The following is a 27,511-nucleotide window of genomic DNA, read 5'->3' on the forward strand; positions in this document are numbered from 1 at the left end:
CTTGTTTTAGTTATTCATCTCTAAAGAAGGTGCTAGGACTCAGGGGAACGAGTTACCCCTTTGTTCTGATGTTAGCCAGGTAGCTCATAACGCCAAGCCATAAAGGATGTAATCCCAATCTATAATATAAATGGCAGATTCGCATTAACTTTAGTGGGATGTCAAAGGTGCTCACATAGTTCCTATTTTCACAATGCCTTGAGGAAAAGAAGTGTGAAACCATACACGAGAATCTACAGAATTTCAAACTAATGGGGTAAAGGTTTCTAAATAGAGTGCTGCATAGGCTTCCAACATAAACCATTCCTGAGCCATTTTGATCGTTCTGAAAATGATGGATCTCGCACAGAAATTGATGTTCATCAGCTTAATTGCTAATAAGAAAACAGAGGGCCATCTTGCCGGCAGTCTTGGTGTCTTAACACTTTGTGATCCCAGTAGGCTTGGGCCAGATGCAACGGAGCATATGTTGAATAAAATGAGCAGGCAAAAACCTTATACCAGGAATAATAAGACACACTTCTGATATCTCTGGTGAAAAATTAAATGTACTCCTGCAGGTGGGAGCAGGCGACCTTGAAAGAAGTAAAAAGAAAGAGAGAGAGAGAGAGGGAGGGAGGGAAGAGAAAAAAACACCACATAGCAAGGGAGAAGATTAAAACAGGAAAAATGAAGGCATGAAGAAAAATCCCCATATCTGGTTGAAAAATAATGGCAATTTAGTAGTTGTTTCATATACCAAGTATACGAAACTATTTTCTATATCAAGAGCCCATCCTTCATGTTGATTTCATTTCTGACACTGATGAAAACCGTCTCTGGACAAAGGAGGCATAAAGTGCATTTGGGTGCACATTAATGAGATAATAGGTGCACAGTGCCCTCCATATTCATGAATTTCTATTGATCAAGAGGCACATGACCTTCAGACTGAGAAAGCTTAAGCTTCTTTCCAGCCAAGGTTATGAAGGTGAAAATTACAAGGAACCTGACAATCTTTGACCTCTTTGGATGATGATGGAGAAACCAGCAACAGCAGCCCTATCCCTCTACCCACCCAGATTGAATAAGAGGTGGGCTGCTCCTATTTGAGTGTTGGGTCTGGCGTATGATCAGGTCCTGGTGTCAGAGCATCAACCCTTTGTACCATTGCTGGAACAGTGCCTCCTTATCTAATTAGCTGCTGCAGTATTTCTTACCCCTTTGACTTGCCATTGTGCAACAGCCTATGTTGTTGTTTTTTCCTTCTGAAGATGTCACTTAAGCAATGTAATATGAGAAAAATGCCCATTCTTCTTGACTCTGTTTTTACCTCCCCGCCACCTCCTGCCAAAACGCAGATGATATTCAACATTTAACAAGCTAAACATCATGAATATAATAGAGAAGCGGAAGGAGATAGCAGGATCATACATATACTTAAGAACAGGCTGGCATACTTGACAAGGGGAAAAGACAGGAAGAAAATAGTGTTTTGGGTAACTGCACTTTTAGAAAAAGGCAGCAGAGTTCAGATTGCCAAAACTAATCTAGGTGTAACAAAGAATTCACTTCTGTTTTTCCAGATACATCAGGTTTTTATGGCGTATTTTATATAATCTCTCTCTAATATATATTTGTGTATGACTGTCATCATGCTGCAGTTTGTGTAGCAGCCTATAGGTGGCCATGCCAACTGCAGAGGGCAGTCCAGGTGAGCTGTTGAGAAAGGAGAAAAGTTTAAGTGATGGTGGAAGATGCTTTGGACAGTGATTTAGCAAATGGGTCTCTGAATCATGGCCTCCCCCCATTAAATGTTGCTGGAGAAGCATTTAAAGCAAGGTGGGAAGCAGTTCAGAAAATGGTCTGGCAAAGTGCTCTCTGAAGCATCTTTTACCCTTCTCTAAAAGGGTTTGGGCTGGGCAAGCTGTGAGGGGGTAGTGAGTAGGTAAGGTGTAAAGAGTAGGGGGGTTGACGAGATGAAAAGAGAGCGGGTTGGCTCCCTGCCAAGGAGTCAAAGGTGACATACTTGGTTCTTCCTCCCTCTCCATTTGATCTCCACAAAAACGCAGTGAAGTAACTTATTCTGAGAGACGGTTTGCCCCAATGTCACCCAGTGAGCTTCATAGCTTCAGTACGGGGAGGTGTTTGATCCCTAGTCTCCCAAGTCCTAAATCAACACGGTAGGCACTACACCATATATGTGGGGCAGGGATGGCCAACAGGTAGATCACAATCTACTGGTAGATCGCGGGGTGCCTGTGGTAGATCACGGTAGATCTTGAGACCCCTCCCACCCACCCCTAGAGACAACTTTGATCTCCCAAAAAAAAAAAGCTTAACAACTTTGGTCAATCCAGTGGGTAATCACCACCAGTTTTTTAATAGTGGAAGTAGATCGCAGTCGCTTGGAAGTTGGACAAGCCTGATATAGTGTATAACCCTCATAAGGTACATAGTTGTTGACATTCAAGTCCTGTTCATTTCAACCCAACTAAACTGTGCGACAAAGTAAATGCGATGTTAATGATTTGGCAGTGCTACCGCAGTCTGTGAAAAAGAAGCTAGTCAAAAGAAGAAGAAAGAAGCAGCAGCTAGCTGAGAAAGAAGATGCATTACAATGTGAGCGGTACAGGCTAATCGTAGTAATAGTAGCTTGAGCCAAGAAAGGGGAGCAGTGAAAACAATTCAAAATGTTGTTAATGTGAACCATTTGCAGGGTGTGGTAACTTCACTTAGTGAGGAATTGCAAGTGGAGGGAGGTTAATTACCTTATCCAGTCAGAGTTATATGCAAAGGTTATCTTGTGGTGACTGTTGTGGGTGGGTGAAATTGCTGCCTTGTTGCATCCCTGCATTGGAGCAAACATGGTTAGGATTGCGCTGCCATATCAAAAGCGGCAGCGAGAACTCTGGAATCTGAAGATAAGAATGTAAGAAAAGCCTGCTGGCCTATCTAGTCCAGCATCCTGTTCTCACAGTGGCTGAACAGTTGCCTCTGGGAAACCACCAAGTAGGATTCGAACACAAGAGCACTCTCCCCTCCTGTGGTTTCCAGCAACTGGTATTCTGAAGGACTGCAGCCTCTTAACTGCGGAGGCAGAGCATAGCTATTGTGACCAGTAGTCATCAATAGCCCTCAACTCTATGAAATAAAATAATGATTTTTAAAAAAATTATTTGGATGTGATTCAGACATAAGGATGAAAGAATTTGGAAGCCAGTGTGCTGTAGCGCTTACAGCATCATACCAGGAGAAGGGAGGCCTGGGTTCAAACCCCCACTTAGGTGTGAAGCTCACTTAAGCGATTTTGGGCTCAGCCTAACCGGTTTCACAGGATTGCTGTGAGAACACAAGGTGGGAGGGAGAACCATGTAATAAATATTTCCCCTTCCCTTCCATGGCTTCACTCTGTCCCTTTGTTCTACTTCTCCTAGATCCTGGTTAAGCTAAAATAATTTTTAAACTAAATTTCAGGATGGAAGCATATGTTATTTTCTATCACTTCCACTTTCTTCAGGTCATTTGCATCTTCATTGATACAAACGACCATTTAAAAAGTTACCTTCATATGTGTGTGTGTGTGTGTGTGTGTGTGTGTGTGTGTGTGATTGCAGCTAGCTTCCTCGTGGGTATGTTACTGGTGGTATTTTAATGATGTGCAAATTCAAATCCTGCACATTGCTAAAAGTCCTGCACACTGATAAACTCTAGGCAAACGAACAAAATAGCAATCTTAATACAATCATGATATGCTTGATCACACTGAAACAGGTACAAGCACTGCCAAAACAAAACAAAAGCAATTTGTACATGTAGCTTTGTTTATGTAGAAAAGTGTGTGTGTGTGTGGAGATGCAAATGAAGGAACTGACAGAGGTGGCAAACTGCATCCAAAATTCAGCAATATAAAATGGAAGGAGAAAGGATTCTGTACGCTGTGTTTTCACTTTAGAAGCAAAATCAGGGTAACTCACAACACCCAGAATGGGGAATAACTTCCAGGAAGGTGATTAGGGGTACACAGAAGTACCCCTAATCAGAAAGGGAATTAGGAATAAACATTGGAGCCAAGAGCTGGCCTTTTGGGTAGGTGGCATTATTCTCCATTCCAATTTTCCATCCCCTTAGTTTATTACACCACTAAATGTATATGAAGATGCCATTTATATAGTCTGAATCTGAATATAAATATGAAAGAACTGAGTCACAGACTGATCTAATTCCCTTACCCACCCTGGGTAATTTCCATGAAACTCACATTGATCTAAAATCTGTATGTAACATTTGCCCGAAGCCTTAAGAATATCAAAACAGGTATTCAAAGCTCTTTTAAACACTGACTACATTGCCTCAGAGGAGGTCATTTCCATAAAAAACACGAATGTTTCTCCTTTGTATATTATTGATTCCCCCTCCCCTCTCTTCCCTCCATGGACCGAGGAAAAGAAATCTTCCGGGTGTCACACATATGCCATTAAAACGTCATACAGATTGGTTTCTACAGGTTGCCACATGTTATGGTAGTTTTGAGTAATTCAATTTGGAGCACAGCTTTTGATCTCCACAGATGAAAGTAGCGGCGCTGAAATGGAACCCCTTTAACTAGCTCGAGAGACTGCAGTGTAGCATTTTCCATCTGCAAACAACCGTAATGCTGTTGTGCATTGTACTGGCAAATGCATGGCTCTCTCTTTGTTCTGCAGTGCAGAACACAGAGATACAATGTTGGTTGGATAATCTTATTACCCAGAGCACGCCGCATGCTGCAAGCCCCAGTCTTGTTTTTTTTAACAAAGTTGCTGAACAAAATCTCAGTTGCTCAAATTTTCAAAAGCAGCAAACTATTCCCTGAACTACTGGCATCATGGCTGAGCTCTTAACTCTGAAAAATCAAGGTACAGACTGGGCCAGAGTTAGACCAGGAGGCAACCTCAGGCAAGGCACATCTTCAGCTTCCCCACCATTGTTTCCAACTTCTAAATACCTTGTTTTTATTGCACTTGCATTGCATTTTATGACTTTGAATTATACACAGTAGAGATGGGCAAATATACCAATTTTGGTTTCTCTCAGTTTCTCTTTTTCCAGAAGGTTCAGTTCTCCACATTTTCACATCGTTTTGCATATGCCTTTTTGAAGTGCACATGAAGATATTTCAGCATGATTTTCTCCCAATATACACACTTTTGTGTGAAATTCCGCTTAACATACACATCTTCGCAAAGCAATTTCCCCTAATATAATGCATTTTTAATGTTATTTTCACTATTGAAATGCATTCATATGCACACTTTAAACTATCATGTGCATTTCTGTGCACACCACTGCTAAATTTGGAGAAGTCCACATTCTGTACTATGCGTTTTTGTTTCGGAAACTGAAAATTAGGTAAGTTCATGTTTAATTGTGAACTGATCCCAATATCTCCCCTGTCCCATAGTCTACTTCAAACTGTTGGTGAAGATTCACAAGACTGAATGCTCTGCAGGAGTCAGAGCAATATATATTGGCCAGCTAATTTGATAGTAAATAATGTACTGACTGAGAATTGTAAAATAACTAAAGGAACAAGACAAGGCTGTCCGTTGTCACCCTTGTTGTTTATATTAGTTTTAGAAGTATTGGTGCAAAGAATAAGATGTAATCAAGAAATTAAAGGTATAAGAGTGGGACAGACACAATATAAACTGATGACATGGTGATATCTGTAGAACCAATGGAGTCAATCTCAAAAGTATTACAAGAGATAAAAAATTTTGGAGATGTATGTAGCAGGTCTTAAGATTAATAAAGATAAAACCAAACTCTTGGTAAAAATATGAATGATGAGAGTAAAAATAAATTACAAGATGTGTCAGGTCTAAAGATTGAAAGGAAGGTCAAGTATCTAGGTGTATGGTTAACAGCAAATAATATAAATCTATATAAAGATAATTATTTAAAAACCTGTGAAGATATTAAAAGAAATCTGCAGATTTGGAGTAGAATGAAACTTTCACGGTTAGGCAGAGTGTTTACTATAAAAATGAATATTGCCAAGAATGTTATAGTTGTTTCAATCAGTTCTGTTGATTGGCAAGACAGATTGTTTCAATGTATGGCAAAAAGATACTTCTAAATATATCTGGCAAGGAAAAAACCTGAGAATAAAATGTAAAATATTGATAGATGCAAAAGAGAAAGGAGGTTTCTCCCTGCCAGATATGAGATTATATTACGAAGCATTTTGTTTTTGTTGATTGAAGGAATGGATGACACAGGAGAATCCAGATATCTTAGATTTAGAAGGTCATGATAATATTTTTGGTTGCCACGCCTATCTGTGGTAGAAAAGGTGAAAGTAAAGGAAGGTTTTACAAATCATATAATCAGGAAAAATTGTATAGAATATGGGAGAAATATAAAAACTTATTGGAGACAAAAACTTTGGCTCTCGCCGTTGGAAGCCAAAGCAGTAAAGAAAAGGAATAAGGTAGAAGGTTGGGCAACTTATAGAACTTTATTAAAGCAAGAGGGAGGTAAGTTTAAATTGAAAGAATTTAAGGATTTATCAGGAAAGTTAACAACATGGATACAATATCATCAACTGAATGAAGCATTTAAGAAAGATAGGAAACTAGGGGTTGGGGAACAAATATCAAAAATGGAAAGATCTGTTGGAATGTAATGTTAAAGTGCTGTCTAAAATGTATAAGATATTATTAGACTGTCAAACAAAGGATGAGCAAGTAAAATCTTCAGTGATACACTGGGCAATAGAGATTGGTTAAGAAAGATATGGAAGCATGGGAAAGATTGTGGAATACAGATATAAAATTTATAGCATGTTGAAGCGAAAGGAAAGTCCAATGCTGTAAAGAAAAATATTGCATAGGAACATGGAATATAAGATGAGATGGTTAGACAGTGTTCTCGAAGCTACAAACATGAGTCTGACCAAACTGCGGGAGGCAGTGGAAGACAGAAGTGCCTGGCGTGCTCTGGTCCATGGGGTCACAAAGAGTCGGACACGACTAAACGACTAAACAACAACAACAATAACATGCTTTAAGAGAAACTATATGAAAATGTTATATAGATGGCATCTAACACTGAGTAAACTAGCAAAAATGTGTAAATCAAAATTGAACAAGTGTTGGAAATGCAAAGAGAAAGAAGGTACTTTATATCCTATGTGGTGGTCTTATAAAGCTTACTGGGAAATGATATACAATGAATTGAAAAAGATATTTAAAATAACATTTGTAAAAAAACCCAGAAGCTTTCCTTCTGGGAATTTTAGGGGTATACCTAAACAGTATAGAAATTAATTCATGCATGTGACTACAGCAACAAGAATATTATTGGCTCAAAAATGGAAAGAAGTCCCGACAAAAGAAGACTGGATACAAAAACTCATGGATTATGCAGAAATCGTGAAACTTACCAGAAAAATAAGAAATCAAGACCACAAACTTTTTATAAAAGAATAGAAATGGTTTATTGAATATGTACAAATAAATCGTAAACAGATAAGGACATTGGCAGGATTATTGTAATAACCTGTAGTTTCTTAAGAGTAAATAATTAAAGTAGATGAATAAAAGAATAAGTTAAGTTAATTCAGAATATGCAGGAAATGATAAATATAAATTTAAGGAACCGCAGAAAGAGGAGGAAGGAAGTCAAGTTTTGAAATGTTAAAATGATTGTAAAACTATTGAAATGTATATAACTGAAAATTACAAAAAAAGAGCATCTGAGTAGTAGTAACTCCCTGCTTCAGTGCCGGATTTACGTATAAGCTAAACAAGCTATAGCTTAGGGCCCCACTCTCTTGGGCCCCCCAAAAAATTTAAAGGAAAAAACCCCTGGATGTACATTTCCAAAATATAAGATAAAAAACAAATAAAATAAAACCTACATACAGCAACAGTGGCAAATGGCTTTAGATACCTATTAGGTCCATAAATTACCATATAGCATATATTCAACACAAAAAACAACAACACAAAAAATTTGTTGTTGACAAAGGACAGCAGGACATATAAAGGGCCCCATTACCTTCAGTAGCTTAGGGCCTCATCAAACCTAAATCTGGCCCTACCCTGCTTCTTAGCTTCCCTACTTTCTACAGTGGTGTCTTTGTTCTCATTCAGCCTGCCCACCTTGCCAGCACAGCTCATTTTGTCCCTAAGCTTTAGTCCCAGCCAAACTGATATTTTGCTTCCCTCAGAGGAGACTATGCCAAACATCCCAAGCTCCCTGATTCAGTCTCTCACAATTAAGCGTGTTTATGGTCATTCTATAAACATCCCAACAGCTCAGCTGATAAAATCCAAAAGCTGTGTTGCCTCCATTACAAAAAAGAAAAGAAAAGAATGTCTAAATGATTTATAGTATATATAACTGAATGCCTGCATCTGGTTTGCAGAATTTGCTCTCCTCATTTCAGAGGCTGGAATAAAGAATTCATAAGACCCTGAACATAGTGACTCGCACATCCCTACGCAGTGAGGAACGTTGTCAGTGTGAGTCATTCTGAAGCTGAACTTTTCTGCTCTTGTATAGCCAAAGTTCAGTCTGCAGGTCTTCCATAGCCACTGTAAAGAATAGCCTATGCAACTGTGAGCATCTCAGAGGTAATTTTAGAAAACTCAGTCAGGTCTGCAGAGAGAAAAGGCACACATATTCTGCTGGAATGGAAAGCAATTTTGCAGTTCACAAATGCGAGCAAGCAAGTGTAAGGAGAATGGCAACAAGCATGTTAGCTGTGCCTCACAGGTCTAAGTGCATTAACATAAGTAGTTCTGAGCCAATGCTTAATTAAGCAGATTTGCTCAAGAAAAGCTTTTATTAAGATTGGAGAAGATAAAAGCATCACAACCTTACATGCACCATAAATGTAGCCGTAACTGGCATAAAACATTCTCTCCACACACTGAGCAATGCATAATATAACTTTGGAGCTTTCCTCCCAAAGAGGTAGCTGTATTAATTTTTTGTTGTTGTTGGGGGAGGGGACATGCAAGAGTATTGTGCCACTTTAAGGACAGATTTATTGTGGCATAAGCTCTCATGGACTAGAGCCATGGTCATCAGATGCATGAAGAGTGATCCTCACTTGGCAGATATCCATCCCATTCCATCCCTCCATCACTTTTGCACTGAACTTGGATGATCCAATGCCTATCCGTCTGGAAATTGGGGCCACCCAAAAATAAGGTAGTGATATGGACATACTTTGGAGACTCCCTGGATATGCAGAAGTATATTAAATCAAAAGAAATAAGCAACGTAATATCCCCACAAGAACATGTGCTCAAGGAGCTTTCAGGATCTGTATGGAATACTGAGAAGAAATAAGCCATGGGATGTTGAGAGTTCCTGGTTAAAAGAAAAAGGAAAGGGCGTAAATTGGCCTGCTTGAGTCCCTAGCAGCTTAAAGGGGAAATATGAGGTTGAATAAGGCTATAAAATAACAGTCAGCCCATCCCCACATACAGAGAAGTATCTGGAGTGAGGAAAAGGGCATCTCCCCCATTTCCCACTCTTCAGAAACTTCTGCCCCCTATACAGTGGTGCCTCGCAAGACAAAAAGAATCCGTTCTGCGAGTCTCTTCGTTTTGCGGTTTTTTCGTCTTGCGAAGCAAGCCCATTAGCGGATTAGCGCTATTAGCGGCTTAGCGGGCTTAGCGGATCAGATGATAAGCGGCTTAGTGGCTTAGCGGATCAGCTGTTAAGCGGCTTAGCGGATCAGCTGTTAAGCAGCTTAGCGGCTTGGGAAAAAGGGGGGGAAAGGAAAAAAACCCCGCAGGAACTCGCAAGACATTTTCGTCTTGCGAAGCAAGCCCATAGGAAATTCGTTTTGCAAAGCACCTCCAAAACGGAAAACCCTTTCCTCTAGCGGGTTTTCCGTCTTGCGAGGCATTCGTCTTGCGGGGCACCACTGTATAGTAATATTACCAGAGTTGAGGATGCAAAAGCACACATCATTCTAACAAGTTCATGAATATTAAAAATTACTGAATGCTAGAAACTACTAAATGCTTGGAGTCTTCTCCTGGGATAGAAGTCTTTAAGCATGACAAAGGTGTTGATGGCCCATCAAAGGAAGATGCTTGGGTCTGTGAAATGGAGGTTGCCAGGGTAATGTGGGTGTGATACACACAGGAAAAATGTTGTCCTTTGCACCATCTTTTCAGTGTTTTTGCCTGGCTAGAATGTGTCCTCAAATTCTGATAAGGACTCTTATCTACCTGGATGGAGGGCAGAGAGAGAGATGAATGTGAGTGTGTGGAGACTAGCCTACTGTACAAAGGTAAAATTTATATTAATCAGCTTACTTTCCCCTCTGTCCCTACATACCTCTGGCATGTTATTTTTTTGGTTGCCAAGACAGGAGTGCAGTGTATCAATCCTGCCTTATAGTCCTGAGCAGGGGTAGGCAACCTAAGGCCCGTGGGCCTGATGCAGCTCAATCGCCTTCACAATCTGGCCCACGGACGGTCCAGGAATCAGCGTGTTTTTACATGAGTAGAATGTGTCCTTTTATTTAAAATGCATCTCTGGTTAATTTGTGGGGCTTAGGAATTTGTTTGTTCACCCCCCCTAAATATAATCCAGCCCACCACATAGTCTGAGGGATGGTGGACCGGCCAACAGCTGAAAAAGGTTGCTGACCCCTGGTCCTGAGGCTGCAAAGTCAGTGGTTGCTAATACAAAACAAAGAACATATGCATTTAAACTATGCATAGCTTTGGTCTCGGTTTGATTCTGTTAGCTTGTTTGCTTGGTCTCTTAATCCCTATTTTGATGCCAGAGATGACATAATACAAGGAGGTATATATTTGCCACTCAATTTCAGGGAAGGAAGAATGATTCATATTCACTATCCCAAATGTGCACTGAAGGCAGCTAGACAAAACACACCACCAATATCTTCCAAGAAACAGTAAGGAAGGAAACTTTTCATTTCTGTTGTTTCTGCTTAATAGTGTCCCTGTGTGCAATGGAGTGGGACCTATAGCCATTACCTCCCTCAGCAATGAGAGGGACAAAGGTTAATGGTGGAGGGAAATGTGAAAGATGGCCTTCAAGCTAGCAGTGGATCTTCACAGAATCCAGGCTGTATATATATATATATATATGCAGCTAAGTACAGAAACTGAAAGGATGTAGAATAATGAAAGGGGTAATGGGCCTTTCTGCTCTGTGGAAATTATTAAATGGCCTTCCCAGCAGTGCAAAAGGAGTACCGAAGGAAGACAGGGAAATTGCAGAGAAGCTAAATGAATCATGCATGGCAGCTTTCACTGTGCAGGATATTAGAGACACCCACATCTGAGCCGTTGTTTGAGGGGGAATGAAATCTAGACCACTCTGTTAGGGAGAAGTGACAACTGGATTAAAATTCTGGATGCCAAACTAAAAAGAAACAGCCAAGGAAAGGAGCATGTGAAAGCTTGCTTCTACGTGTGCGGCTGAAAGGGTTGGAGGCTGCATTGAACCAGCTGGGGACTGCCATGCAACCATGTGTGTGTGAGTGGGTGTGGGTGTGTGCCTGTGCCTGTGCCTGAACTCACTCCCTCCTTGCTCTGCTCAAATGGGTTCCTACTCCTCTGGCCTCAGTGGCCTCAGTGACCTGCTATACAACCTGTGTCCCATCTCTGTAGTGGCCATAATGGCTGCAGGCCCTTGTGCAAAATACATTTTGCTCCTCTCCTAATTTACTTCCATAGCACAGCTATATCCTTCTGAGTGAAGATGAAACATTGACCCAGTTCACACATAACATTAAGCCAAACCACAGTTTAGTGTGAATGCACTAGTGTGAATGCTCTCAGAGAGAGATTGTGGCCATTCTCCTCCTTCTCTAGTCCTCTTCCTGTACCATGGTGAGCTAAGCCATGGTTTGACTTAGCATGTTGTTGCAACCTAGGCTTGTGGTTTGCTCACTTCAGACAACCATAAGCTCTAGTCACTGTTTGCTCTATGGTTTACTGCTTGTGCTTTGCCGGGGTGGGGTGGGGTGGGGAGGAAGTGCCTAGGGAAGTGCAACTCCGGAACCATTTTTTAAAGCAGCAGACAGAATTTAGACCATCAGGATTATTGACAGAATTCCCTAACAAGGTTTTAGTGTTTTATTATTATTGCATATTTGTATGATCTTAGAATGTTGTACAGACTTAGAATTGGCTTGGCTGTGAGGGTGAGTGGCTGTGACTATCATGAAGGGACCCTGCACTCCTGAATTTGCCATTTGCCTCGGCCCAGTATACCTGAAGGAGCATCTCCACCCCCATCATTCAGCTTGGACACTGAGGTCCAGCTCTGAGGGTCTTCTGGCAGTTCCCTCACTGCGAGATGTGAGGTTACAGGGAACTAGGCAGAGGGCCTTCTTGGTAGTGGCGCCCACCTTGTGGAACGCCCTCCCATCAGATGTCAAGGAAATAAACAACTATATGACTTTTAGAAGACATCTGAAGGCAGCCATGTTTAGGGAAGTTTTCATACTTGATGCTTTATGCTGTTTTTAATCTGTTGGGAGCCACCCAGAGTGGATGGGGAAGCCCAGCCGGATGGGTGGGGTATTATTATTATTATTATTAATAATAATAATAATAATAATACACCCAACGTGAGAGGCAGTTGGGAGACTGGGATAGTATAAATCTTCTGTCTTATGTCTTCAGTCTTCTGACTATACTCTCCTAGTCACTCTTATGAACAGGGTGTGGAGTGTTGTTCTTGAGGATATTATAGCAGCAAGGCCAAAACCTGCCTTCCACCGGGTAGCCCAGCCAAGGGCCTACAGTATGTGTCCACGAAGAGCAGGCTGAGATGTACCACACATATGCACACGCAAGGCCCTTGAAATGCAGGAGCTGCCTCTTCTTGCAGAGAGACTTTGCTCATTACAATTACGGGCATTTTGCAGACAATAAATATTGACAAAACACTCTCCTTTACTTCGGCAGTCACCATAGAGGCTATCCAATCCCATCACCTATCCCAACACATCCGCCGTGAATGTATGGGAAACCAATCTTTTCGGGGTTGGAGCTGTTCACTCAGTGAGTTAACTGCCACTTAATATAGAAATACTATTCTGCAGACATCTTTATTGCATTATGCCAACAGTTCAGTTAGTATAATTGCATGTGAAGAGCCAACAAATGTAATTTTCTTGTGCTTAGTATTTGCTCCACTGTTCCTTTCAGCTCCTTCATCTGATTAACTAACGTGACTCAGAGGCCTTCCGAGAATCAGCCACATGGCCCTTGAAGCAGGACCTCCTCTAGCGCTAGACTCTAAAGGGCCTGTGGAAACCAGCTGTCATGGAGAGGGCAGAAGATGGAGCTGGGGTGGATGGGTGGGGAGAGAAGCAACAGACGGTCCCATCTGAAACACAAAGCAATGTGTCAAAATCTGATGTTGGCCACAGGAGGAAAATGGATTAATGAAGATGATGCAGACGTTGACAAGTTGACAAGAGATTTGAGAGAGAACTGGGGGCAGGGGGAGGAGGAGAAGTTACTTCTTAACTGCTTAATGAGACAGGTCTTTTATCAACAGAGTTTGGAACTAGCAGGGTGCAATTCAGAGAAAAAAATGAGGCTTAAGCATTGAATATTTGAGAGCTATATTTATGAATATGCCTAGGTGAGCTAGGAACCTACCAATGTTGCATACAGCCTTTCTTATTTGCCGTGTATGTAAGAACGTCCCTCATTACAACTGGAGGGTGAGGTCTGCCCACAGTGGTCTTGCATCCATGAATTTGATCTACTTTGATTGTGTACAAGGGAAATCCAAACTGGGAGTCCAGGAAAAGCCAGAGATCAGAGGATGAGCCAAGAAACTGGTCTAGGTAAAGTACAAAGGGGCACAGGACATAAACAATGTCAGGGAGAGGTGGAAGTAACAAACCACACAAACTACAAGAAGGCCATATGATGGGGGAGATACTGACAGCGATAGACTAAACTCTCAACCACAGAATAACCTTGTTGCTCAAACTGCTGAGCAGAATTGCAATTAAATTATCAACATTCCTGGGTCTCATGCCTCATTGGTCACCACACAAACACCGTTCTTGCAACATTTTGAAGCAAGTGGTTCTCAGTGCCTTTTTAGCACCCTGGGAGTGAAGGTTGTATTTTTTTTAACAGCACTTGAAGCAGTACAATAGCAAAAATGACACAAAGTGATATTCAAAAGGAGTGCCTACAACAGCACAGGGGAATAAGAATGCAGCTATATTTACATTTCAGTAAGTAGGCTGTGGATTTCACCTCAGAATACGTGATATGTAGCCTAGTTGATTTCACAGCCATATGTGATAAGAGGACCCTATCTAGTGAGTTACATAACCAGCTAGAAAACTTGTCTGCTTCATTTTTCCTACTTGTTGTGCTACTGTAAAGGTAAAGGTAAAGGGATCCCTGACCGTTAGGTCCAGTCGTGGACGACTCTGGGGTTGCGGCGCTCATCTCGCTTTACTGGCCGAGGGAGCTGGCATTTGTCCCCAGACAGCTTCTGGGTCATGTGGCCAGCATGACTAAGCCGCTTCTGGCAAACCAGAGCAGTGCATGGAAATGCTGTTTAACTTCCCACTGGAGTGGTACCTATCTACTTGTACTTTGTGCTTTCGAAATGCTAGGTTGGCAGGAGCAGGGACCTAGCAATGGGAGCTCACCCCGTCGTGGGGATTCGAACCGCCGACCTTCTGATCAGGAAGCCCTAGGCTCTGTGGTTTAACCCACAGTGCCACCCGCATCCCTGTTGTGCTACTGTACCATAGTGCAATTGTGAAAGAAAAAAGTGTCCATAGAAAAGGGCCCGAGGATTTCAGCTTTACAGGATTACAGCCAGAATATGCACAGATTTAAGCACTGCTATTTTTAATGTAATCTGCTGATTAAATAGCTAATGCTGGTTGAGGAAACCTCACTCCTGGAAGCAAGTAATTTTGGTTACATGTACACTGTATGTTTAAAGCACATCTATACCACTTCAACAGTCATGGCTTCTCCCCAAAGTTTCCTGGGAACTGTAAGTTTACTCATCACAGAGCTACATTTCTCAGAACCCTTAAATTGTGTCCTCCCTAAAAGAGGGCATGTGTTGCGGTGAGACCTGGAGACTGACCACCGAGATGGGGTTGTACCCATGCCTGAGTCTGGGGGGGGCATCTGGAAGGTGAACATAGTCTGTTCCCGGCTTTTCGCCTACCCAGGTGTTCAACCTTGGCTGACCTATGCTGGTGCCCTTGGTCAGCGCTGCCTGCAAGGGTGCAGGGAGCCTATGCAACCACTCACCTACTGTAATCAATAAAGTTGTGGCCTAAATTCTGCCAAAAACCAAAACTAAAATTTGAGTCAAGTGTGACTTTATTTAGGGGGGTGGTCTCTGGGTCTGAACACACAAAAACAACAGTTCCAATGATACTTTGGGGAAAGCCGTGTGCTTTAAAAGCATGATGTGGATGAAAGAAGGGCGAGAGCCAGTAGATTCAGGAAAAGGACTTGCAGTGCAGGACATGAAGTGGGCCTGAGACCAGAAGCTCTGCAGGTAAACAACAGAGAATGGAAGGCATCCCCAGCATGTGGTGCCCTTTCCTCACTGTGCCTCAATAAGGCATTTTTGTATCCACCTCTGCAAAGAGACTGTGCTGCTGTGCTTCACTTTCACTCCTTAATGGACTTTCCGTGTCAAGAAAAAAGAGAAGCAGTACAGTGGTACCTCAGGTTACATACGCTTCAGGTTACATACGCTTCAGGTTACAGACTCTGCTAACCCAGAAATAGTGCTTCAGGTTAAGAACTTTGCTTCAGGATGAGAACAGAAATCGTGCTCTGGCGGCGCGGCAGCAGCAGGAGGCCCCATTAGCTAAAGTGGTGCTTCAGGTTAAGAACAGTTTCAGGTTAAGAACGGACCTCCGGAACAAATTAAGTACTTAACCCGAGGTACCACTGTACTGGGGTGGCTGTAATTGCCGTACACCACCTGGTTCCCTGTAAAATTGTGTGAAGGAGACAATTTTAATGGTGATTGCATATTGAAAACCTCTTCTGGAAGCCAAGTGTCAGAAGAAAGGGTATAGTACATGCTTAGCATGCAGAAAGTCCCAAGTTCAATCCTTGATGTATCCAGTAGGACTGGCCTTGGGTCTTGTTTGAAACCCTGGAAAAATGCTGCCTTCTAGTGTCAACAACATTAATGAGCCAGATGGACTTGTGGTTTGGATTTCTTTAAGGTAGCTTCCTATGTTCTCATGTAAGAGGAAAAGTGTGTTGAATGGAAAGTACTTACTACAAGACAGATCTATCTGGACAAAGATGTGCAGCAAAGGAAGAGAAATGGTTGCAAATACCAAGGATGACACATATTAAAGGTAAAGTAAAGGTAAAGGTACCCCTGCCCGTACGGGCCAGTCGTGTCCGACTCTGGGGTTGCGCGCCCATCTCGCTTAAGAGGCCGGGGGCCAGCGCTGTCCGAGGCCACTTCCGGGTCACGTGGCCAGCGTGACGAAGCTGCTCTGGCGAGCCGGCACCAGCGCAGCACACGGAAACGCCGTTTACCTTCCAGCTATAAAGCGGTACCTATTTATCTACTTGCACTTAGGGGTGCTTTCGAACTGCTAGGTGGGCAGGAGCTGGGACCAAAAGACGGGAGCTCACCCCGCCGCGGGGATTCGAACCGCCGACCATGCGATCGGCAAGCCCTAGGTGCTGAGGTTTTACCCACAGCGCCACCCGCGTCCCTGACACATATTAAAACTCTTCTTATATTTCTGTTTTTCACCTTCCAACCTTTATCAGGTGCATTGGGGGTATTTATGACCAAGTCTACATGTTCTCAGAAAGTTGTCACCTGTCTGCCTCACGGTCCTTTGTTCCCAAAGTCATGTCTTTCCCTGCTTCACACTTTTATAGATCCTTAGTTGTCATAACTGTCTTTTACTTCTCTCATGCTGAACATCTCTGCCTTCTCCTGTGCTTCCTTTCCTTTCTCTCTCATTTATTTTCAGGGAACACACTTTCCCTCTCAAACCACTCAGCAAAGGATCTACCAGACTATAAAAGCATGCACTACCATGCTTCTTTTTATGGTGAAATCTCTAAAGGATCTGCTGCCTCAGGGTAGGTTAGCATAGGCTACAGAGAGTATTTTCAGTACCAGAAGTAGATGGATTCGGGTACTGGCAGGGAGGAAAGTGGGAATTTCCAGAGAAGACTCACAGGCATTTGAGGATGCTAGAAGAGAAATCATTACAGGGCTTGTTGATAGCAGAGATTTCAGGGCTGACTATCCAGGTTCCTACTCAAGACATGCAGACAGAGGCTGTTATGTGGAAGTAAGAAAGAGATCTTTATTCAAACAAGTAATGGTGCAGGTTGGGAAGCAGACATAATGTTCAGGCGTCACAATTCATAGTTCAGGAACAAGGCAAGAAGTTCTGAACTGGACAGAAGCAATGGAGATGTCCCAACAGTTTTCACGCCCCGCCCATCAAGCTTTTACAGATGAGATGCAACACACTCACAAGACTCACTTTGTGGGTATGTCCGGAAAATCCTCCTGATTTCTCCAGTCCTCCTGATACAGCCTCTTGCATGGATGCTAACTTACAAATATATCATGAGGTTCACAAGAGGGCAGTATCTCCTATGAATCTGGGGTTTATAAGCGGAATGTCAAATATTGACATGAGCCACCTCCAGCAAGTAAGTCAACCAAGCTACTCAGGTGCATGTGTAAGTTGTCCTTTGTCACAGTGTCCTGCACACATTCTCAGTATCATCTCAGTGCTCAGTCATTATGAAGCTCTGGGAATTTAATTAGTGAATATGATGTAGAAAAGCAACACCATTCAGTGGAAGAACTAGTATGTTTTCCTGTGTGGACCAGTCACTAAAGATGAGTTCATACATTAAGCATTTGTTACAAAGTGCAAGTGCAGAATCACACCCTCAGCTAGTTCCAGAGTCCAATATATAGAGGAGTTCTCGGCACAATTAAAAGGAGCAGTGCTAAAAAGGGGTTTGCTCTGAACTGGTCTGAAAATAGATGAGTCTGAAAAGAATGAATATTCAACACTTTTTCTGGAATTAGCTGACCTACCCATTAGGGAGATCAACAGGAGACTGCCAATCCCAAGCTGGTCATAGATATAGCATAAATTCCATGGAGGAACAATTAAGACAATGGAACTTCTCCAGATGTATGCCTACATCATCTAATGTGGTGCATTTTAGCTGGTTCTTTGGTTGTGTGGGCTTTCAGGTCAGTTCAGGGACTCAGCAGAGGGAAGCAAGATTTTATCACTCTCTCTCAGTTGCAACAGAAACTGTGGCTCTTTGTTTTAATCTGATTTGCTAAGAAGGAAATGCTACAGCCTGTGAGCTATCAAAGAAGCCAAAGATCACATTAGTTGTAATTACTTTTTGCTGGCTCCGATTGATCATTGCCCTCCAAAGGATTTCACCGTGGTGCTGATGCTGCCAGTTCACCTGCCAGAAGTATATAGACAGCCATGAAACTTTCAACCCTGGCAGGATCAGGCCTTTGCTTCTTGAACATGTAGCTGGGACTCAAAAAGGACAAGATTTAGTCATGCCTTATCTAAGGTTCAGGAACATACTTCTCATATTTATTTATGCCTCATTTTCTGGTGTGTCCTTTTCGTACATTGCACTTTTGTTCCAAGGACTTTGAGGTGGCTTACAAGGTGTGTGTCCCCCTTCCCCCATTTTATCCCCACAAAAACCCTGTGATGTAGCTTTGGCTATGACCCACTAAGCTTCATGGCTGTGCAGTGGGGCTGAGAACCCTGGTCTCCCTAGTCTTATTGCAACATTTCCACATTACGACTTGTGACTGAACACTGGGCTTCAGCCACAGAAAGGGTTAAAGAAAACAAGTAGGTTAAAGTGGTGATGAGTGACGGAGTTGAGCATCTAATTTAATTATAAAAAAATATTTATGTACTACTGTGACATTTAAAATATCAAAGTGGTTTACAACAAGAAGGTTTATATGCAATAAAAACCGTGTGAGCATTGAAAATCAGAGATCATCAACCAACACTTATGAAAAGATGCTTTCTTAATTGCCTACAGAAGCTTTGCAGTATAGAAAAGTTTTCAGCAATCATTTAGAGGTAAAACTGAAGGTGGTTTCTGAATCTCTATTGGCAGAGCATCCTACAGATCCGGGCCAATGACATTGAAGGCTCGGCTTCTTGTTGCTGTCAAATTAGCCTCGCTAACTTGGGGGAGGACCAACAACGATCTCCACAATCAAATTGTAATATAAGCATTTACGAGGTCCTTACAACACCCTGGGGACGCAGGTGGCACTGTGGGTTAAACCACAGAGCCTAGGACTTGCCGATCAGAAGGTCGGCGGTTCAGATACCCGTGACGGGGTGAGCTCCCATTGCTCGGTCCCTGCTCCTGCCAACCTAGCAGTTCAAAAGCACGTCAAAGTGCAAGTAGATAAATAGGTACCCCTCCGGCGGGAAGGTAAACAGCATTTCCGTGTGCTGCTCTGGTTCACCAGAAGCGGCTTAGTCATGTTGCCCACATGACCTGGAAGCTGTACGCCGGCTCCCTCGGCCAATAAAGCGAGATGAGCGCCGCAACCCCAGAGTCGGTCATGACTGGACCTAATGGTCAGGGGTCCCTTTACCTTTTTACAGCACCCTGGACCTAAGTTGTTTGGGGCTTTGTAAATTAATACAAAGACCTTGAACCTATCTTGGCTGTAGATGAGCAGCTGGTGCAGATGCTTTTACAGCAGTGTCCCAAGGTGGACCATCCTATTTTGCCCCCTGAGGCAAAATGGGAAGCTGGCGTTGCCGTTGCCCACCTCCCAAAGCCTTGCTTACCGGGATCACATGGCTGTGACTTCACTGGAACCCAGAAGCTGCTTTTCCAGTAGTGGCAGCAGCAGGACAGGTGGGTGAGGTGCCCCCTGCCATGGGGAAGGTTAGGAGAAGCTGTGGCGGCAGTGAGATCTCACATGAGCTCCACAAGATCCCACCTGAAGCTACCACTTCTCCCACTTCTCTGATGGTGGGGACAGGGGAGGGGCTCGCAGGGGTGCCACCCCTTGGGATTCGGCTAACTCAGTCCACTTCATAGACTCTGATGGTGTCATATCATGATCCCCAACCAGCAGTTTATGCACTTAAATTAATACACTTAGGATTTGGTTGAACTACTGAACTCAGATATTCAAATTAGACTCAAAGTCAGTAACATACACCAATTTACATTTTAATCATCATAAAAAAGAGAGGGATTTCATTATAGGGGTTAGAGAGATGGATTAATATCAAAGACGTCCAGCTTCTAATCTACACTCAGCCATGAAGTTTACTGAGTGTGTTTGTGACCTTGGCCAACCATTCAGCCTAACCTACTTATCAGGATTGTTGTGAGAATAAAATGAGGGCGGTGGGGTGGGGGGAGCCCTGTACACCCTGTTGAAGTCAGAGGAGGAGAGGTGGGCTTAAAAGGTAATAACATAAACTTTAAAATGCATTGTGAGAATTTGAAATTTCTGCCTCAGTACACTTTGAAATTAAACTCAAAGTGCATTTAATTTTGAGCTGATGATGCAGGATATTTCAGGTTGATGATGCACAACATACAGATTGCATCATTTATATCACAGATTACAGTAACTCGGGGCCCATACATAAAGTATTGTAATAGAAATTTAGGGGGGAACTATGGACCTTTGTAAGAAATCAAAGAAAAGTTCTCTAAACTTCAGCTGTGCTTTTAAAATATGTATTCCTAATATTGATGCAGCAACTCAGAGCATGGTATAAAGTTAATCAAGTCTGTAAGGTGCTTTTGATTATGGCACCGGGGATTTCCATTCATCGCACGCAGCAATGACAGTAGTGCTGGGTGCCTTATTGAAGAGGTACTTCTGATACCTTCTATACTGGTCCTGTTAGTAGACACGGATTAGTTGTTTGGTGGGTGGATCACCTCTTCCCCTCCAGAGCAGGCATGGGCAAACTCGGCCCTCCAGATGTTTTGGGACTACAATTCCCATCATCCCTGACCACTGGTCCTGTTAGCTAGGGATGAGGGGAGTTGTAGTCCCAAAACATCTGGAGGGCCGAGTTTGCCCACGCCTGCTCCAGAGCACCAATGAAATGCAAAAATCTGATGTATAGAGATGGCCAAAGCTAACAGGTACTAGAGATTAGAAGGTTCAGTTAAGGCCACTACACAGGAGGCAATACTAGGTCCTGCTTAACAAGTGGTGGGGAGGACTGGGGAGGAGTGACAGGGACTTCTTTCTCTTGCAAATGATGTTAGGTATGGAACAGGAAGGAGTGTTGGGTTAATACACAGAGGGGGTCAAGTGAAGCTCTCTTGTGATTGGGAACCTATGCAAACAGCTCTATGTGTGGAGGACTCTTATGCAGTGAATGCATGCCTGGGGGAGGAGTGCAGCCTCCTGTCCTCTCTCCATAAATGCTTATTTATTTAATACATAAGCTGAATGCTTGCATGGGGCTACTCTCATTCCTATAACACGTAACAAGCCCTAACACAAGAAAAGAAAAGAAGCCTGAATCAACATTTTCAGCCAATTTCTTTTTTGGACATTCCTTTGTGGGAGGGATGGGGGGAGAATTGGTTCAGTTCGCATTTTGCTGTGAAACTACCTAATGAGTGCTGTCTGAAGCAACATGCAAAATGATCCTTTGGAATTCACATTTCTCTGAATTTAAGGGTGCAGTTCTACAGCCAAAGAAACTGTATGCTAAAGAGTGTGCATAAAGATGCACAGTAAAAAAGAGAGGTAAAAATAGCATACACTTTTTGTAATATTGGAATCTATTCTGTGTTTGCCAAATTCTTTTATTTTTGTCATTTCTGAATTCACTGACACATTCTGTATATTGCATATTTTTATTTCCAAAAATCTGCATTTTGATGTTTTGAAAGTTTGCTGTAAGCCGCTTTGGGCACAGCTCACTGTAGAAAAGCAGCAGTCAGCCAATCAATCAATCAATCAATCAATCAATACCAAAATGCATTATGTTAGAGGTAATTGCTCTGTGTGAAAGGCAACCCTGAATGCAAAAAATGTGTAAATTCATAGAAATGTGCATTTAAATCCTGACAAACTCTTGTGAAGACTTAAAAAAAAAAAAAGCAAACTCGTGCAGAAATGTTGTCCATCCCTACGGGGTTGTTGGGAAAAATGTGAGGGCTTTTTTGTGGTGTTTACTTTTATAACATTGTGAGGTTGAGTGCTGTTCTTCATTTTAACTTGCAGCCCTGCATGCTGCCTGGAATGCCCATTGAAATATGTCATATCATGTTGTCTTCCCATGGACATTCTTAAAAGTGTGGCCAGACAGGGAGGCTGCCTACAGAGCACCAGAGAGCAGCATGAGCATTACTTTTTAATTAAGAAAAACCAAAACTTCGCACCAGTCCCTTACAACCCAAAGGCAGACCCCCTTGCCATCTGTACTTCCTGGAAGACATTCTAAAAAGCGTGGAAGTCTGTGGAAGTCTGTAAAGCAGTACAAAGCTTTAAAGAATTTTAAGAAAGAGAACAGAACTTGACCAAGTTAGTAATGCCATCAATGTATACTTCAAGGAAAAAGCCAACCCCTTGCAACCTCTGAATTTCTCCTAAGATTGCATAAGCTGCAGGGGAGAAAAAAGCTCCATTCTTTCATATGGAACAAAGAGGTCCATGAAACTGGGAGTGGGGATCTGGCACAATTCTAAAAGATATTTAGAAAGCTCATGAAATACCGCACACCGTGGTTTTATTTATTAACATTACTAGGGGCAGGAGGGACCTAAGAACAGGACAGAAGGCAATGGGAAAGATGAGGAGGGGAAAAGAAATCATTTGCAGAAATGTTCAGAGTGGAACGCTTTCCAATTCAAAGGCTGATATTGATGTGTAAAGTTGTTCAGGTACCAAGCAAGAGAAATCAGAGCCCTGGTCTGCAGCCCAGCTGGTAGACTCGTAAACGCACAACGGGGTACTTTCACTTATTTCTGGTGGTTGTGTTCTCTTCCTTGATGGCTGGATGCCCCTCATCATAGAAGTGACAGTTCTGCATTCCTGCCGGGGAGCAAGGGAATCGGATTCTGCTACCACTCTGCAGGGGTTGTCTGCCTCTGGTTTGAAAATAAAGCTAAAAGGGATGACAGGGGGTGGACCGTTTCTTCAGCACTGAATGATCAGGTATTTACTTCCTCAGCACAGCCTAATTACGCACCTGAAGCACAACACCAGACACCAACACGAAGATGTAAGGAGCAAAGCAACACCAGTTATTTTGTGTTTATTTATACAAGTGATTTACTAGTTGCTCTTCAGCCCAAGCTGCCAGTTTTTCAGAAGGATTAAAAATTAAAAGTACAGCATAACAGATATCAAAGCAGTAGAACACACCACAAGCAGAATAGATCCAATTCCAGTATAATCAAATTAAAAACAAATTAAAGAGCCTACAAGGCTAGGACAAATAAAGACGCTTTCACTTGGTGCTAAGGGAAAACAAAAACAGTGCCAGATGAACTGCCCTAGGAAGGGAATTCCAAATATGAGGTGCCACTGGTGAGAAGGCCCTGACTTCAGCCACCACCTGCCTCACCTCAAGCACTAGGATGACTCAGAGCAGAGCTTTCAGATGCCAGTTTCAGTATCTGGGCAGATTCATACAGGAGAAGGTGATCCTTCAGGTGCCCTCATCCCAAGCTATTTAGGGCTTTAGGTCAAAATTGGAACTTTGCATTGCGCTTGGAAACCACCTGGAAGCAAGTATGTTTCAAAACTGGCATAACATCCAGTCCCAGTTATAAACATGCTGCTGTGCTTTGCACTAGTTTCCAAACAGTTCTCAAACGCAGCCCAATGTTCAACACATTGAAATAGCCTAAGTGAGGTGAAACCAGTGCATGGCTAATTGTGAGCAGGCGATCTCTGTACAGGATTAGCCAGAACAGGAGAATTAGACTCAGCTAGTGGAATATGTCTTGAGCCCCAGAATCTATTGGCACCTCTGCAGATGGGGCCAGTTATTGCCATTGTCATCAATGGACACTGGTTCTAATCCTTCCACAACACACAAAGACCTGATTGTGCTGCTCCTGGCAGCAGCTAGGCTCGAAATTGACAAGTGCTGGAAGTCAGCCAATGGGCCCCTCCAATGGGTGTGTGTCTGAATAATATTCAGGATGTAGACTTTTCTGAGCATATTACGAAACATCAGAGAATAATAAAGGATGAAACGAAACATGACTGATTTGACAGAGTATAGTTCCCGTTGCTTTGCTACATGAATAAGAAGAGAGAAGGTCACCCATCCGTTAGCACTTTAGAGTGGTAATCTGACCGTGGTTTGCTCTATAATGCTGGGTATCAATGTAGTCTGCATTTTCCAGGGTGAGTGGACATCCTTTTGTTTTTACACACTGTTCAATTGATCTGTCCAGAACAGGTGGAACACCACATCCCAGTCCAGGCAAAGCACCCACCCACCCATTTCTGTGTAATTTGTATGGAGCGTTAATTTATTGGCTCCTATTCAAGCCATTACTGACTACTGAAACAAATCTACACTTCCACAGTTTCACCTGAATTTGATGAAAAGAGGAAACAGCTAGGTGTCATCAGCATACTGATGACAACACATCCAAATCTTTCAGTAACCTCACTCAGTGAGGAGGTTTTAGTACAACAATAGTTCTCCAGCCCACCTTAATAAAAGAGTTAAAAAAGCAAAACAGGAATGGAATCACTGCATAACCCTTATGGAGAATCTTTGGAATGATTATGTCCATCCACATTCCATCTTAAGAGTTTTAATAGATGCACACCATATGGCTTTAACGCCAGCCAACTTTTCCCTCCCTTCCCTGCCCCTTCTTAGTTTTGTTTATTATCAAAAGATGATACATATTTTATGATATTTTAGTTGGCCTAATAAAGGTACTGTCCTAATATGGAGGTGGAGGGACACGTGGTGATCTATGGAGTGAAGCTATTGGTGAGTTTTGCTTATCATGAAACCAACTGAAATACTAAATGAAGCTGAATTCTTTTTGTCTGCCCACTCATTTGTGAACTCTATGCCCTCCTCTGGAAGCCAATAAATTAAGAAAATGCCAGCCAGTTTTGATTTGGCTACAAAGTTTGGTATATATTTGCATATAGTTAATCTGCAAAGGCCTTCCATCAATTACCACACAACCGAGATTGCAAATGTTTGAATGCCAGACTAGATGGGATATTAATTGCGTGATGACAATTAACATGTCTAGTTTTTAAAATTTAACAACAGGAGCAGCCAAAAGCAGGGGATGGGGCAGCAGCAATCAGATGAGGATCAGGAATATGATACGCAGGGAGGGGAGTTAACACTTTCCTGCACATCACAGCTTCCCAGCTGCTATTCACCAAGGAGAGAAGTTTCCATTAGCATCAGATCCAACGTTACTGGCTCCTTGGATCACCTTCTCTTTCTACACCCTCTAGACATCTGCAGCAGTAGAGTTATAAAGGAGCAGAGTTCAGAGAAGCAGATATGTCTATCTGCAATCTGTCTGCTGCATCAAGGAATAAGATACCTGAGACCAGCTGTCATCAGAGTCCCTTGTTCTAAACAGTACTTTACTGATCCGGCTCATAGTAAGTCAGGCATAAATAAAACTATGATTGTCACAAAATGGTTCCCTGATATTCATGCTACATCAATTCCCACTACCAACACTACTAAACATTCAGGGTCAATTCTTATGACCTTTTCTGAGTGCGACACCCACAGCTTTTGAGTGTAAGGGCTGATTAGAAACTGCATCTTCTGGCTACAGTTGTGAGAATCAGCTCTCCAGAGAGCCAATAAACCATCCTTGTAAGTTTTCCAAGGTAGCTTACCTCCTCCCCCCATTTCCCCTATGTTTGGCACAGTAAATATAAATAAATTTGAGCACTTTAGGAACGAATAATGCCCTGACCTGCTTTATTGCCTCTCGTATTGGGGAATGGCAACTCAAGTGCAAGCTTTCTTGCTGCACTATGCATGTTTTATACAGGACACGTTATAAAACCCACTCAGTGCAAGATGTACGGCCGTTGCGAGCTAATGTCAGAAAATCAAGCGCAGGACCAGGAATCTCCCTTCTTGTCAGCTCCATTGCAAACTGATTCATGGAACAACATTTCAGAAGTGCTTTTTATCTTTGAAAGTGCTGTACAAACACTCTAACTAATGAAAACAGCAGTGGGTGTTGTTAATATCTATGTTTACAGCATCTATCACGGCATTAATACATTTCCTCTGATATGCTAGGTCTTTTTTTTTAAAAAAAAAAAGACGCAGAGTGCAGCCTGGCTACAGTAGGTCTACAAATTACTGGCAGCCCTCATCAGTCACCTGTATCTGCAGCCATCAGTTGCTTTCAGAAGCATCACAGAACATCAGAAAAGCCACTACTACTATCACCACCCATCGGCACTGCAACTTTTCCATATAAAAGACCCAGATGAGTCACCTTTGGACACAAGCCTGGCCAGCTCTTTCTGGGTGTCAAAGAAAACCAAGCCTTCACATTGTGATTAGGGTAAAAGTCTGCTCAACACTCCATTGATTAAGGCAAGGCAGTTGCATAGGCGAAGACTCTCCCATCAGCCAGACTCTCAACTGAGCTGATCCAATAAGGTGTTCTGTTTACATACATAAATTAACAGTTTTTATAGGAAAAACAAAGTTATCAGAACCTGGTTAACATGAAACAAAAAGAAACTAGTTTTGCAGGAAAACGACATTGCTAGTCAAAAACACTCAAAGGTTCCATGCTTCATCTTTTCACGTTTGCCTGCTTTCATGCTGACTCTGTTTTTCCATGCTAAGGGAGATGTGACCTCAGAGTGGAAACTCGAGCCCTGCAGACTCCAGGTCCATGCATTCTGCTTCCACATGGAAAAAATACTGGGAAACTCCCAGTGGCTGACAGCAGTGCTACACGAAGGGGATGGACTACTGTACCACACACCAGAAAGGGCAATAAACAAAGGGAAAGCACATGTGCCTTTCAGAGGCATTATGGGTTAGAGAAATGTATGCAAAGTCCATGGAAGTTGGATTAGTTATAGCAAGGATACAGACTTTTGCCATTGACTTTCCCACAGTGATCAGTTTGCCTTCCTTCAATGCATTCTTCTTCTTCTTCTTCTAATAATAATAATAATAATAATAATAATAATAATAATAATAGGCATTAGGGCACTTTTTCTAATCATTTCTTTTCCAAAATGGCAACATTTCTGGTTTTGTGAAAAGCCTTGCCCTAGCTGTCCAAATAAATACAAGAGATATTTCACAGCCCAAAGACGCCAAATTTGCACTCTCTCATTTGCTGAAAAAAGTCACATTGTTTCTCTTTTCATCACCCAATAATCAATAAAGCACTTTACTGTATTTAATGGAAGCTTGCCCTTGTGAAGACTTCTGTCCACTTGGAATGATGATTCTCAGCAA

The 27,511-nt window shown here is 42.4% G+C and overlaps 1 protein-coding gene across 1 annotated transcript in view; it reads right to left on the reverse strand.

The window, feature by feature from the left end:
• The window catches only part of ALK (ALK receptor tyrosine kinase), a 574,962-nt gene that overhangs the window by 67,875 nt on the left and 479,576 nt on the right, over positions 1-27,511 (reverse strand). The gene's annotated exons all lie outside the window — the stretch shown is intronic.

This window comes from Podarcis filfolensis, assembly GCF_964270895.1.
Source record: "Podarcis filfolensis genome assembly, chromosome: 3".
NCBI lineage: Eukaryota > Metazoa > Chordata > Lepidosauria > Squamata > Lacertidae > Podarcis > Podarcis filfolensis.